This window comes from Sus scrofa, chromosome 16 (genome assembly GCF_054392235.1).
Source record: "Sus scrofa isolate SSC_HxYL_T2T_F1_AM1 chromosome 16, Sscrofa_HxYL_maternal_Yorkshire_Landrace_v2.0, whole genome shotgun sequence".
Taxonomy (NCBI): Eukaryota; Metazoa; Chordata; class Mammalia; order Artiodactyla; family Suidae; genus Sus; species Sus scrofa.
The window spans coordinates 63048539-63064070 of record NC_139398.1 but is presented as its reverse complement, the minus strand read 5'-3'; the positions used below and the strand labels follow the sequence as shown (position 1 = coordinate 63064070).

The following is a 15532-nucleotide window of genomic DNA, read 5'->3' as shown; positions in this document are numbered from 1 at the left end:
AGGTCACCTCATTAGCATAATTCTATTCTACCTCATAATTTCAGGTATGGTCAAAGGAGTTCATTATGAAAAACAAATGACATTCCCAGTCAGAAAATTCCAAGGGTTTTAGGAGTGCTGTGCCCACTGACCAGGACAAAGACCAAATACTATTTATATATTTTTATTATACTACACTGGCATTCTAAGAAATCAAGAATCTTCTTTCTGAGTCTGGGAAATTGGGAAGTTGGCTTAAGGGAGCAGGGGCAATGTGACCTTATGGCCTTTCCCAAGTCTCAAAGGAATAACAGTTGGGAAGGAAATGTATGGCTCTCGTTAGAGAATTTAACCCACCAACCAACCAATGCTACCACCCCATCAGCTTTATAGTGTGCTAGGTCCAAGGCTAGGCAAAGTTAGAGGGGGAGGCAAGAAGTGTAAAGTTGAATTAAGCACAGTTCCTGTCCTGGAGGAACTGCAGTCCATGGGGAAGTACACAGCCTCTTGGCCTTTCTAAGCTTTTCCTGGAGATGCTCTCTGCTTTCCTCTATCCCTTTTAGGATTATGTCTCACTGATAGAACATGCTTTTGATGGAAGGGGATTCTGCTGTCCATACTGCCTGCCATTAAGAGAAGGGTCCCCAGTGTGGCAGCTGCTCCTCCTCCTCCCCTCTGCACATCCCCCTGGATGACCCCTGCGCCCTCTCTCACCTATGCCTCAGGCCATCTTAGTCTGTTGATTCCTCCTTAGTAGGGATGAATCCATTTTTAGCAGTGATGAGTGGATGGAAAAATGTCACCAATCATTTGTGACAGATGTCGCCAAAGCTTAATTAAGACCAGACAGTTTCGGCTCAGGGATTTTGTAGATGATGTGGGAAAGAATGCTTGATCACAGAGTAGAGATTCAGGGTCTCAGGCAAGCTCCTATTGTCAGTTGTTTCACCTTTGTGCAGAGAGGTCAGCTCTACAATGAAGGGGATGCAAAAATGTCTCAGATGGATTTCTGTCCTCATGGAGGTTACGATTAAACATTTAAAAATTTGTATGTGGAAAGAAGACATAAAATTGTAGTTATATTCCTGCTGTTAAGACTGGGAGGGAGCGAGCGAGTGAGCGAGTGAGAGAATATGAGAGAGAGATTGGATTTTGGAGTCCGTCCTTGGCTGCTCAGGTTTTGTCTTCTCTCTCTGCTAATGGAGGTTGTGGGTCTGTTGCTGGGTTCAGGAATCAAGAGCCTTAGGCTCTTGGGGGAAATTTTGATGGGCCCAGTCAAGGCTGGGCATGAGGAGGGAGGTGGCTCAGGATGCTATGGGTTAGAAGAGGTATGAAGGAGAGAAATGGAGAAAAAGGGTTTGATGAAGTGTTGGTATAGATTATGAATTGGATCACCTCTGATGTTCTAGAAGAGATGCCAGTAAAAATTGGAATTCTAATTATTTTTGCTCTGTATACTGTGCTTCCTAAAATGGGATGTCAGACAGACACTGGACCACATGGTGCCCTGGTTTATATTTGGGTTATATGCATTTTTTAAATTAAATGAGTTAATGCATCTAGTGGTATAAATGAAGAAATACTATGCATTTGTTATTGCTAAGGCTACAGTAAAAATAATAGCCCCTGATTTAAATTAAGGCCAGCCATGCTATTTGAAAATACCTTTGAAATGAAATGTAAATTCAATCATGCTATTCTTGCTTAAAACTCTTCCATGGCTCTCTCTTGCACTTGAAGTAAAATCCCATTTCCTACTGTGGCTTCAGGATAGGCCTCTGCTCACCCCTCCCAGGATATCTCAGGCCGTATTACTCACTCTGCTTAGGCCCCACTGGTCTTCTTTCAGTTTCTGGAGGGCTGTAGACTCAGCAGCATTGGGGGCCTGTGCATAGATTGTGCCCTCAGTCAGCAGTGCCTTTCTCCCTGTCGTCAGGCTCAGTATGGGGATACTGTACTTTACTCTGCGTGATTTGTTCCTTCTCATCCTTTAAGTCTTTGCAAAAATCTCCCCTCCTCGGAGGCCTCCTCTGACCCCTACCTTCTCTGATCTGTAATAAGCTATCCCATTATTCTTTCTTAAAGTGTAGGGGTTGAATGGTGACTCCCAAGTTCCCAGGCCCCCTGGAACCTGTGAATGTGACTTTATTTTGGAAAGAGTCTTTGCAGATGTAATTAAGTGAAGGATCTCAAAATGAGATCATCCTGGATCATGTGGGCGGGCCCTGAATCCAAGGACACAGGTTCAAGGGACACACAGAGGAGAAAATACAGGGGGAGAAGAGGCGATGGCCATGTGAAGATGGAGGCAGAGATTGGAGTGATGCAGCCCCAAGCCAGGGAATACCTGGGAAAGAGACAAGTAATGATTCTCCCCTAGAGCCTCTGGATGGAGAGTGGCCCTGCCCACACACTGATTTTGGACTTCTAGCTTCCAGAACTGTGGGAGAATACATTGCTGTTGTTTTAAGCCACCCAGTGTGTGGTACTTTGTTACAGCAGCCACAGTGAACTCATACACACAGCCTCTGTTCTTTTCCTTCATTTTGCTTATGACAAGTTACTTTCACATAGTGAACTTGGCAATTTGTTTATTATTGACTTCCAACTCTCTCCCAACATCATATGTCACTGTTGTATTTGGATCTTTTCCATTTCCTGCCCTGTTTGCAGTGCTTGGTGTAGTATCTGACACATACAGATGCCGAATAGATTTTTCTTTTCTTTCTTTTTTTTTTTTTGAATAGATATTTCTTGAGTGAATGGAAATAAGTAGCATGTCTCCTTTTTTAGAATTATTGAAGAAAGCATCATCTTCTGGAGATCACTGAGATTGGAAAGTGTGCTTCTCAAGTGCATGCTGACACCTGAAGATGTCAGGTGACAGAGAGCTGCTGCTCTTTGTAAGCATTGTAACCATTCCCTCTGAAGTTGAGCCCATGTTTTTAATTCTCCTTGCTAATCTTTTCTTTATGGAAAGGGAGACACTTAGCTTCCCAATAGTCTTTGTTCAAATGACACCAGACACCGATATGGGTTGGGGGACAGCCTAGCTTGGAGTCTGGAGATAAATGCAGAAGGCCTGGGCACATCAGGTTTCAGCAAGATTCAGTGCCAAAGAAAACACATTCTTTAAAGAGAAGGGTAATTGCTAAAGGCTTTGTCTAATGTTAAGGCAGAGGGGATGGACCATTTGAACTGGTTTAGTATTCATGATAATATATGGTTCAGGACTCAATAAAAGGGTATAATTCTATTCAGGGATTCCACTGAGCTCATAAACCACGGGAGTGTGGCTCCTCGTCAGCAGAATGTAGAGATTGGGTTACCACGGAGCTTGTCAACAGGGACCACTCAGGGCTGTTGATCACTCCCGAGCAAGGATTATCATGGGGCTCCTCCCGACTGCATGCCTAGAAAAATCAGTGCCCAGATAATTCGGTTAAATTGTGTGTGTATCAAAGTATACCAAGGATCACAGTGGAACAAACAGTTTCATTGTGTGGTATTTGTTAATGAAATTTAGGTACAAAAAACTTTGTCCCCAAAGGTGCCAAGTTTGGGGACAAATAAGCAAGTGGGTGTTTCTTGGAACTCTGCGTGAAACAACCTGTACCTTTACTCAAGAGTCATGACAATAAATGTGAGAGCGGCATGGTGTGGGGTAATAGGGAATAGTGGGGACCACGGTCAATTAGAAAGGGAATGTCTTGCTTAAACCCAGGGTTTGCCAAACCAAACATGTCTATAGGCCAGTGTGAGATCTTGGTTTACATGCTTATCTTCTCACTAGACCAGGGGTTCACGAACTACAGCCCTTGAGTCAAATCTGGCCTACCACTTTTATAAAGTTTTATTGGAGCACAGTCATATCCATATGTTGACATACTATCTAGGGTTACTTTTGCACCACATGGAAAAGTTGAGTAGTTGCACGAGAGAATAAATGACCTTCAGAGCCTAAAATATTTAGCATCTGGCCTTTTACAGAAAAAAGCCTGCCAACTCTTGTACTAGACTGTGAGCTTCTGGAAGGCAACTGGCACATATTCTAAACTCAGTAAACGTGTTTACTTTGAGGAGGAGATTTTATGCTGTCCATGGCAGGTGTTGAGTTTACCCAATGTCGGTTCTCTCTTCTTCCTTGCTGATGGGTAGCTGTGGGCTTTAGGAGGAAGGGATGGGCTTCTTTCCCATCCTAGAGAGTGAAATTTCAGGCCAACTATGGCTATTCCACTCCTCCTACAGGTTCTGTGGTTAAGCATAGGCTTGTGATGGGATTATGGCCAATGAGATGCAGGGAAGCATAGACTTCCCCAATGAAGAAAGTCAACTGGGGGTTTAGGAGAAGGGAAATCTAAGAGATGGTTTCACATTCTTCAAAAGAGACCCAAAGATGCCTTCCCTTCTTTTGTCTCTGGACATTGTTGAGGGAGGATGTGGTCCTAGCAGTGGCTATAGTATCTTGGGACAAGCCCAAGGGCAAAAGTCAAAGTTGAGGATTGCAGAATGAAATAATACAGAGCCAAGGTTCTCAATGACATAATGAAAACCAAATGAATAAATTCAGGTTCTGTCTTACTTTTTTGTGGTTAAATGTCCTTACTGCTTATTTGCTTATTCATTTAATTGGGTTAAGAAGCTTACACCCTAAAAAATTAAAAATGTTATGTTGTTGGGTCTCTGTAGTCTTTCTTTTGGAGTTTCTAATTTTTATGCTTGAATACTAGGAAGGTCTCCTATAGATTTTATGAAATTAATTTATTTTTTGTTTAGAATTTTATTAATAATTAATTGTGTAATATGGTGTGAGATAAGGGTCTAACATTGTTTTTCTTCCAGATGGAGAAATAAACATTTTTTGAGTGCATGATGGTGAAGGAAATCCAATGTACCTATAGAATTTTTATAAAGGTAATATGTTATCTTCTACACTGGAATCTAAAAAGATTTGTTTCTTAAAGATATCTTAGAAAATAGCTAACTTAGTTGGTGATTTTTAAGTGTGATAGTGATAACTAGAGAATTTTCTAATTCCCAAGAAAGAAGCTTAAAATAATAGGCAGATCTTTACCAGAAGTTATCAAGACAAACCATATGCAAGGGAAACACCAGTCCTGTTGAGTTTATCTGATCTGACCTATCCCAAGGAAAGATATTAGGTTATTTCCTAGTGCTGATTTAAAATGTTGAAAGAAAAAAGTCAGAGGAAAAATCTGTCAGTGTCTTGCATTGACCTGAAGGAAAGAGTTTGATTTTTGAACTGCAGAAGGGCCTTGTGTTTGAAGATAATTGGTACTAGGAAACAACTCTTTAGGTAAATCTGCTTAAAAATAGAGGCTAGGAGTTCTGATTGTGGCTCAGCAGGTTAAGATCCTGTATCCATGAGGATACAGGTTCGACCGGTAGCCTTGTGCAGTGGCTTAAGGATCCAGCATTGCTGCAGGCTGAGGTGTAGGTCACAGAGGTGGCTCAGATCTGGCATTGCTGTGGCTGTGGTCTAGGCAGGCAGCTGCAACTCCGATTGGACTCCTAGCCTGGGAACTTCCGTATGCTGTGTGTGCAGCCATAAAAAGGAAAAAAATAGAGGCTAACATTTCTAATTGAATCTAAAATAAACACATAAACAAACAAAAACTCTTGACATAATACGTTGCTGATTAAAAGATACCTTCAATAAATTGAACTGATAACTTAGTAGGAGAAGATATTTGCAATATACACAACCAAATATTAGTATCAAGTGTATAAAAGGAATACCTACAAATCAATGTGAAGAGGAAGTAGTAGAAACATGGGCAAAAGACATGAACAGATATTTCTCAGAAGAGGGAGAATAAGAAGTCAACAAATTTATTAATTCTTGCCCTTATTTTAAGGGTTGGGGTCAAGACCTCAATGAAATTCTCCTTCACATTCATTTAATTTGGAAAAATGTACAATACATTTAAGCAAATTTAGTTTATAATTGCAGCTGTACACTAACTCTTGGAACATACAAAGTATGAGTCAAATGTTTATTTTTTTGGTGTAATTAAAAAAAAATCAAACCAAAAGATGAGACCTGATACCCAGAGTTTTATTATAAAAAGGATCAACGTTGACAAAAATATTTTGATGCTTAAATCATTCTTTTTGAAAGTCTTATTATTGCATCCTTCCTGCAGACTTTTCCTTTTCAATTATAAGCTGCTTGACTTGGGCCAGTCCTTCTTTGCCAATAGCTCTGCCTTTGACTTGAGCAGGTCACCACCATCACTCTCCTGCAAGTCATGACTTCTTGCGTCTTTGAGATGATTGTCAGTGTCACCTGGCCATCTCTTTGCACTGAAATGATGTTGCGTTGTAGGACATTTGCAGTGTCCTTGGGAGACTGACAAAGAATTTGACTTAGAATTGATGTTGGGGGGATGGTTGGATGGTAGAATGACTCCCAGTTGCTTTTGTCTCTGTAGCAATCATTTCCCAATTTTTGGACATAACACTCTAATTTTCTTGGGGATACTTACTCTTTCCACTATTCAGGCTATGTGGTTTGACTGAGGCTGCTCCGACCTCCCGCTCCAGAGGTGGGAATGTGTCCTGGGTCTGGCCACTCAAGAACACTTGCCTTTCCCTGGCCACAATGATTGGTTCAGGGATAAGCTTGTGACCGTAACCAGATCAATGAAATTTCATTCTGTGACTTTTGATGGAACCCTTAGAAAAGAGGGTGTCCTTTTCTCCTGGCGTTGCTAAACTATTGGGATGTAAGCGTGGACATGCTGTGGTCATCTTTGCTGCCACTTGGGGAAGGCAGGTTTGAGGACAGAGCCAACAAAAAGCAGTGTGCTGTCATAGAGAGAGATATTTTCTTTTTGACATTTTTTTTTGAGAACCAAGAGAGCTTTTTATTTTCTAGTTTTCATATAAAAGTTGTGTGAGTTGAGTTTCTTTCACTTGCCCTCAAATGAAGTTGGTGGACAAAAGTGATGTGGTGTCAGAATTGAGATTAGAACCCACATTTCTTAGTCCTAGTTCACTGCATTCTCCATGTGGGTGTTTCTCCTGTAGTCACTTGTTTAATTTACTTCGCTTCTGATTTGTAGTCCAGTGAGAGGTGATGTTATCCCATGTGGAAGAAGTTGTCATCTGTAATCATAGAACCTTGTTCACATCAGCCAAGCTGGTTTAGCTGGTTATCTGGGAAAACATTTGTTCCATGAAAGAAAGGGTGGGCCAAACTTCACTTTCCTCAGCGGGCTTGTATAATACCTTCAAAAAGAAACATCTTAGCAGAGGGGATTGGGAACTACAGCTAGTATGGAGAAGTATAGGCCTTTGAAGATGATTAGAGGAACTGCTATATGGATCCCACTTCAGCTCATCTGTGGCTCAGTAAGAAGCAAGGAAATGTGATTGGGTTTTCTTTCTCCTCTTCCTGTTTTACCAAATTCTATGCCACTGAACATGGCCAGAAATGGCCTAAGAATGCTACCACATTAGTTGTAGGTTTGGAGTTGGAAATAAGCATTTTTTTTTTTGTCTTTTTGTCCTTTTAGGGCAGCAGCAGCATATGGAGGTTCCCAGGCTAGGGGTCTAATCGGAGCTGTCGTCGCTGGCCTATGCCACAGCCACAGCAACACCAGATCCGAACCACATCTTTGACCTACACCACAGCTCATGGCAACACTGGATCTTTAACCCACTGAGCGAGGCCAGGGATTGAACCCACAACCTCATGGTTCCTAGGCGGACTTGTTTCCACTGTGCCATGATGGGAACTCTCGAAATCAGCAATTTGACAAAACACTTACCAAGTGTTTCCATCCTACAAAGTGCCAAGGGTGTATGTATCAGTCAGATCAGGCTAGAGTTTGCTGCAGTAACAAACAATCCCTAAATCCCAGTGGCTTTTGACAGTGGAAGTTGATTTCTTGCTCATGGTTCATGTTCATTGTTGGGTTGGCAAGGACGCCTAGGCAGACAGAACAGCCACCATCTTCATGATGGTCAGTCACCACCCCAGGTGGGAAATAGAAATTAAATGACACATGTCACTTTCATTCACAACTCATGGACCAGAACTAGGCCCCACCCAGTCATAAGGAGGCCAGAAGGTGCAATCCTACCATGTGCTGGAGGAAAGAACTATACATATTTGGGGAAACAGCACTCATGATGTCCATGATAGCAGAGTTCCAGCCTTGTGTTTGGTGGAGGGCAGAACAAAGAGGACATTGATCACATGGAGGTGGGAAGGAAGGTAGGGATGAGAGGACTATGGGGTGGGATGAACAGGTCTCAGGGTCCTGTGAGTGTGTGATTCAGTCTGCTGAAGCTTGAGTTACCATTTCTTGATTTAAAATACAGAATTTCAGGAGTTCCCACCGTGGCTTAGCGGAAACGAATCCGACTAGTGTCCATGAGGATGTTGGTTCGAGAGTATTTTAGGTGGCATATGGACATGTTTTTATCTTCATAATTATTAAACAATTATTTGTTGTAATAATACTTGATATAATTTTTTTGTCTTTCTATTTTTTCTTTTGTGGAATTAATATCAGATAAAACAACTTTTCACCAAAAGTTAGTCAATTTAAGAAAAATATTAACTTGGAGTTCCCATTGTTTCCCAGTGGAAATGAATCCGACTAGGAACCATGAGGTTGCAGGTTCAATCCCTGGCCTTGCTCAGTGTGTTAAGGATCTGGCGTTGCCATGAGCTGTGGTGTAGGTCGAAGACACAGCTCAGATCCTGCGTTGCTGTGGCTGTGGTGTAGGCCGGCAGCTGTAGCTCCGATTGGACCCCTAGCCTGGGAACCTCCATATGCCTCAGGTGCAGCCCCAGAAAAGACAAAAAAAAAAAAAAAAGAAAAAAAAAGAAAAAAAAAAGAAAAAGAAAAATATTAACTTAAGAATAGCACAGGAAAGACACTAATGTTAGACAAAGTGTTAAAAATGGTACCTGGAAGCTGCAGCTCTGATTTGACCCCTAGCCCGGGAACTTCCATAGGTGCAGCCCTAAAAAAAAGAAGAAGAAAAAAAGAAAGAAAAAAAAAATGGCACCTAGAGTTCCTGTTTTGGCTCAGCAGATTAAGAACTGGACATTGTGTCTGTGAGGATGTGGGTTCCATCCCTGGCATTTCTCAGTGGGTTAAGGATCTGGTCTTGCTTAAGCCAGGGCATAGGTCACAGATGTGGCTCAGATCTGGTGTTGCTGTGGCTGTGGCTGGCAGCTGCAGCTCTGATTCAACCGCTAGCTGGGGAACTTCCATATGTTGCAGGTGTGGCCTTAAAAAGAAAAAAAAAAAAAAGGTACCTGGATGCCTGAAGTCTGGGAAACCCCGCCCCTCTGGAGATGCTCCCAGCCTTCCCTTTCCTCATCCTGGCCATCCCTTCTCTCAGACTCCCTGGCCTCACCCAGCTCTCTGTCTGCTCAGAGTCCTCTGGAACCATAGTAGTCACAGGTAGGGGGAGATGTGACAGAGACACACCTGGAGTCTGTGTGTGGAAGGGGAAATGGTCATTCAAGTTCAAAATATCTCAGTGGGGGAGGGATTTTTCTGGAAATATCAGGCTTAAGAAGTATTTGGGCTCTGAATCATCCAGCTAATTTCCTCATTTTCCCAGTCACTATGCTTATGTGTGTATAGCCTCAACATTCTCTCTAAGGTTATCAGACTCAAAAAAATTCCTAATGAGAGGAATGATGTTCAGAATATCCCTTTGCTGGTTTCCATTTCAAGCTGATCCATTAAATCAGTCTTTCTGTATCCTCACGGGTGGGTGCTGATGGCTTTGTAAGGTGATGCCTTTTTAAATTATCCCTCATGGGAGTTCCCATCGTGGCACTGTGGTTAACGAATCTGACTAGGAACCATAAGGTTGCGGGTTCGGTCCCTGCCCTTGCTCAGTGGGTTAAGGATCTGGAGTTGCTGTGAGCTATGGTGTGGGTTGCAGAGGCGGCTCGGATCCTGCGTTGCTGTGGCTCTGGCGTAGGCTGGTGGCTACAGTTCCGATTCGACCCCTCGCCTGGGAACCTCCATATGCCTCAGGAGCCGCCCAAGAAATAGCAAAAAGACAGAAAATAAATAAATAAATAAATAAATAAATAAATAATCCCTCATGAGGTAATGCCCCCCCCCCCAAATATGTCCATGTCCTGATCCCTCAAACCTGTGCATTTGTTGCATTGTATGGCAAGAGTGACTTTGCTGATGTGATTAAGGCTCTTGATATGGGAAGATTATCCTGGAATATCTAGATGGACCCACCACAAACTAGAGTCCTCATAAGAGGGAGGCAGGAGGGTTGAAGGTGGAGAGTAGATGTCACGGTGGAAGTGACTCCTGCGGTGTGTGCTTTGAAGGTGGAGGAAGGGGCCACTAGCCAAGGAGCACAGGGCAGCCTCTGGAAGCTGGTAAAGACCAGGAAACAGATTTTCCCCTAGAGCCTTTACATGGCCTTGATGACCTTGATGGCCTTCTAGCCCCATAAGACCCATTTTGGACTTCTGACTTCCAGAGCTGCTAGATAACAATGTGGGGTTTTGTTTTTGTTTTTGCTTTTTAGGGCTGCACCTGTGGCATGTGGAAGTTCCCAGGCTAGGGGTCGAATCAGAGCTACAGTTGCCAGCCACAGCCACAGCAACTCAGGATCCAAGCCGTGTCTGTGACCTACACTAAAGCTCACAGCAACGCCGGATCCTTAACCCAATGAGCAAGGCCTGGGATTGAACCCTCATCCTCACAGATATTATGTCAGATTCTTAACCTGCTGAGCCACAGTGAGAACTCCAGATATCTCCTTTTCAAAGACCCTGTTAGCATAAACAGCCTGTTAAAATCACTCTCATAGTGTCCAAATGTGATGAGCTGGCCCTGGGTGGAGAGGAGGGGATCCCACCTTCCTGCCCCAAATCTAGGTAAGATTTTGTGTATTTAAAGGGGAGGGATGCATGGTGGCTTCCTACTCATTCCCTGGTTCCACTTTGCACTTTATTTTTAAATTTTAGCAAGGTAGTTTTGTGTTTTTCCCATGGACCCAGAGGCTGATGGTCATTTGTTTCCTGCCTTCCGACAATAGTATTAGATTCGCATGAAATTAACTCACACATCCTACTTTTGTTTCTCGAAGTTGAACAAGCAATATGTTGTGCTGTGGCTTTTCCTACACAGAAATCTGAGTTCGTGGTGCCAAGTCTGTCCCTCTCGGCTGTGTGACTTTGAGTAAGTCACAGTATTGCTCAGCTATAAAATAGGAGTGATAACTCCTAATTCTAAGGATTAGAATTAAATGACATGATGTAGGGAAAATACCTACCTCCATGATCAATTGATGTTGTTCAATAAATAGTCATTGTCATGACCCTTTTCTCGTAAATGCGATGATCTCATACTAGAGTTTTGACTTAAGAGATATGACATTCTATGAGACTCTGCCCCTGGATTCCGAGGCACAGCTATTTCTTATTATGCCACCCTCTGCCCTCCACTGTCCTTGTGGGAGGGGCATCTACTTTTCCTTTCTCCATCCCAACAGAACCTGGTTTTCTGGTTTCCATATCTTCCCAGAGGCCCCTGTGTTCCACAGAATCTGAGTGCATTTCCGCCCCATGAGCCTGATTGGCCTAAAGGTGATTTCCGATAATTGGTTCAGGAATTTGGATTCTAGCCGGTGATCACATGACATTGCCCCAGCAACAGTTATTGGGTCAGGGTGGGTGTGTGGCCTAAGCTGGAATGAGATACAAAGTCCTCTTTATCTCCCTAGATATAAAAAGTAAGCAAGTCTGTTTGCAACAGGCCACCATATGCCACAGTGAAGGAAGACAACTAGAAGCGTCGGGTCAGTGTGTGGAAGGAGAGTCAGAGAAGTTCAGCTAGAGCCCTGATCATATCATACCTGAAGCTCACACCATCTCTTAACTCCCTGTTACAAGAAATAGTGCGTCTTCTGATTGTTCAGATAAGTTTGCATTGGGGACAAGCTGGAAGTTCTTTCTGTGCTGTATAAAAACACTGTTCCCAAGCCTACAGGGCACTCTTTAAGGGCTCAGGGCAGATCTGACAACTTCAAGGCTAGATGAGTTTAAGGAAAACTAGATTAAGGGGTCATGGTTTCTCCTCATGGAGGTAAGAAATCCACTGAAGGTAGGATGATAAATCCTGGGAGAGTTTCAATGGGAAGCGAAGCGAGGCATGAATTTACCCCTTTCTACCAGAAACTCCAATCCCCAGTGAGAAGTAACTGGACTCTGGGAGGCAGCATGGCATGGTAGGAAGAATCATTCAGAATCTAGACTCTGGAGTTCCCGCTGTAGTGCAGCGGAAATGAATCCAACTAGGAACCATGAGGTTTTGGGTTCGATCCCCGGCCTCGCCCAGTGGGTTAAGGAGCTGGCATTGCCGTGAGCTGTGGTGAAGTTTGCAGACGCGGCTTGGATCCTGCATTGCTGTGGCTGAGGTGTAGGCTGGCAGCTGTAGCTCCGGTTGGACCCCTAGCCTGGGAACCTCCGTATGCTGCAAGTGTGGCCCTAAAAAGCCAAAAAAAAAAAAAAAGAAAAAAAAAAGAATCTAGACTCTGATCTGGTCTGGATCCTGACTCCCCGACTCCCTAGCTGTGTATCTTTGGACAAATCACTCTGTCTCTCTGATTTATTTATTGAATGTCCCAGAAAGTCTCCTATGTGATGAGCACTGTTTTAGTACTTTCTGTGGATTAGCTCACTTTATCTTCATGTCCGCAAAGTGGGTATGTTTTCCTAATGGGAAAATGGGCTCAGAGAAATGAGCAATTCCCTCAAAATCACAGAGCAGCAAATGCTGACACCGGGATTTGAAGCCAGAGAATGGGATGCTAGAGACACCTGGTCAACCCAAACCACCACGTTGTACTGCCTCTAAGATTTGGAGAAGCAGGAGGGACTGGTTGTACACAGGCAGAAAGCTGAGGGCAGGGAAAGGAGCTGCAATACCCATAGCTCCTCTGTTCTTTTATTTTTAAGTTACTTCCATAGGACATCTCCAAAGCTCTGAAGTTTTGATTTAGCATTCTGTTTTGCAACGTGGAACATTTGCTAGAGGCGTCCGAAGTCAGGTGTGTTGGGGATGCAGGAAGGGTTGGGAGCCGAGCTTCCTTACGGTTACACTTCCCCAGTTCCACTAACACCGCTAAGTAAGACCTATACACACTCGGCAATAGGGAACTCCCCTAGAGCTCCCTGGAGAGGCTGAGAGCAAACTCTTTCTTTAGAGGCAGTGGGTTCCCACGCCTCTCGTATGTCGGATCAGTTCCAATCACAATCCTACCCTCCGGCTCCAAGCTGACAACCTGCCAGCCCCACACTGCAGACCTAGACCTGCTAGGAAAGCCCCAGGTCCACCTTCAACCAAAAAAAAAAAAAAAAAAAGACCTGGAATTGCTGGGCCCCCCCCTTACCACCTCGCAGTCAGTCACTTGACCTGAGCCCCACATCTTCATCCAATAAATGGGATGGATGACAGAGGGTCTGTACACCTTATGCTTTTTAAGAATAAGGAGGTCATATATATGAAAACACTTTGTAGATTATCAAGTTTGCAAAGACTATAAAGATGTGATGGTTGCGTAATTAGCAGTAATGTGACCACTTTATATTCCTTATTTTCATTTTAATGCCTCATGAAAAATGGTAACAAAAAAGGCTGCCAGATCTGTGTGAGGTAGTAGATAACAATGATAAAGATACAAGCTCTGGGGTCGCACAGGGTCGGGCCTCCACCACTTACAGGCTGTGTCATGATGTTGGGACATTCCTGACTGTCCAAGGCTCAGCTTCTTTGTGTGTAAGCAGCGGGAGGGTGATACCCCCGTTGCGGTTGTGAGAATCTATTTGGATTTTAAAGTGCCATTAAGAATACCTGTTTTGCCTGAGCCATCATCAGTCACTGACCCATGTTCTAGAAGCAGCACCTTGATTTCCCTCTGGAGGATGTACCTATGAGTGCAGCCATAGTGAGAGTTGCCAAGCAAAGCAGCCTGAACTCCCCTCTCTGATGTGCACCAGAACCCTTGGCATGTTGTAGCCTCTCTGTGGGGAATCTGACACCTGCAACTGTAAAGACAGGAAATGCTTGGAGCTGTTGAGGCTGTGGTTTGGTCTGGCTTTTGAGAGCCTGGAGCTGATCTGATTTCTAGTAGGCAGCCTAGTTCATCTGCCCTCCCCCCACACCCCCAGTTCTATGAGTTCCCCTGGAGCCTTCTGACATTACCCATTTTTGCTTGTTGGTCAGAGTGGATTTCTGTTGCTGACCTCCAGAGCACCCTAACCTACTGATCCAAGAGCTTAGCATAAGAGCTTACCAGGTACACACTACGTATGTAACAAACAGGAGCTCTAGGCTCAGCTGCTGAATCACACACTCCTGGGATCTTGAGGTCTGTTCATTTCACCTTAGCATCCCCCACTCTCACCTTTCTTTCCTCCATCATCCGATTAATATTCTTATTCCTCTTTGCGTGTTATTCCTCCTCCATCAAAGACAAGGCCCAAGGCCCAAGGCCCAGAACTTGCCTATCATGGGCACCAAATGTTTCCCATTCTACCCCTTTCAACACATGGTGGTATTGTACTTTTTGGCCCCTCGTGGTTGGATGGGGCCTGGTTCTGGCAAATGAGTTGTGAGTAGGGGTGATGTGTGTCATTTAACTGCCAGTATATGGTGTTCCAGAGTTGTTATGCTCTCTTGGATGCTGACCATATTCCAGATGGTGGCTACTCTGTCAGCCTGGTATCCCATGAGCAAGAAATAAATCTTCTTTGTTAAAAGTCACTGGGATTTAGGGATTGTTTGTTACTGCAGCAAAACTTAGCCTAACCTAATGGATACATATATCCACTTTTCCTTTCAGGCCTTGTGTGCTGGAAGCACTTAGTTTTTTCTCAAACTGCTTATTTTCCTCATCAAATCTAAAACCACCATACTGGTACTTTCATACCATTTTGGACCATGTTCAGTGGCACAGAATTTGGTAAAACAGGAATGAGAGTAGAAAAGCCCAATCCCATTTCCTTGCTTCCTACTTTGAGTCATGACAATGCACACCACTCTTTAGAAAGCACTGTGGTGTGGTCATAAGGATGACGAGGTTCTCAGGTGTAGACGTATATCCCATCATTCAAGTGGAGACTCATTCAGCCAATGGAGCCGAGCTGGAACTCTGTGTTGGATGCAGTGCTAGGTGTAGATGTGGGTGAGAAAGCCAGCAATCTCAGCTTAGCACTGTTCTGGATGTGAGTCAGATGGCCTGGGAATAAAGAGACAGGAATGACTAACTCCAGTTTTGGAGATTCGGGTAACACTTGAGTCAGGTCCTTAAAGAAAGCAGGACTTACCTGGGCCAAAAATATCTTGGGAGTAAAGCCAAGGGCACCAAGCCTGTTGGTGGGGAGAATTCTTGGCCTCTAGCTTCCTAGGCACATCAGACAGCAAGCACCCTGGCACCGTGGTGCTCAGAAAATTTGTGCATGGTTGGTAGATCTGCTCTCCCAAGCAATTTTATATTGAGGGATGGGGATTTGGGCAGCCAA

General features: G+C 43.8%; 1 long non-coding RNA gene across 20 annotated transcripts in view; it reads left to right on the top strand.

The window, feature by feature from the left end:
- Window positions 1-15532, top strand: part of LOC102164818 (uncharacterized) — a 481497-nt gene that overhangs the window by 29141 nt on the left and 436824 nt on the right. For 4 of the 20 annotated variants that reach the window (XR_014831571.1, XR_014831570.1, XR_014831565.1 and 1 more), the window contains one exon: window positions 4822-4893. The exons of the other annotated variants lie outside the window; for them this stretch is intronic. This is a non-coding gene — a long non-coding RNA (uncharacterized LOC102164818). The remainder of the gene's footprint in view (window positions 1-4821; window positions 4894-15532) is intronic. 20 annotated transcript variants of the gene reach the window in all.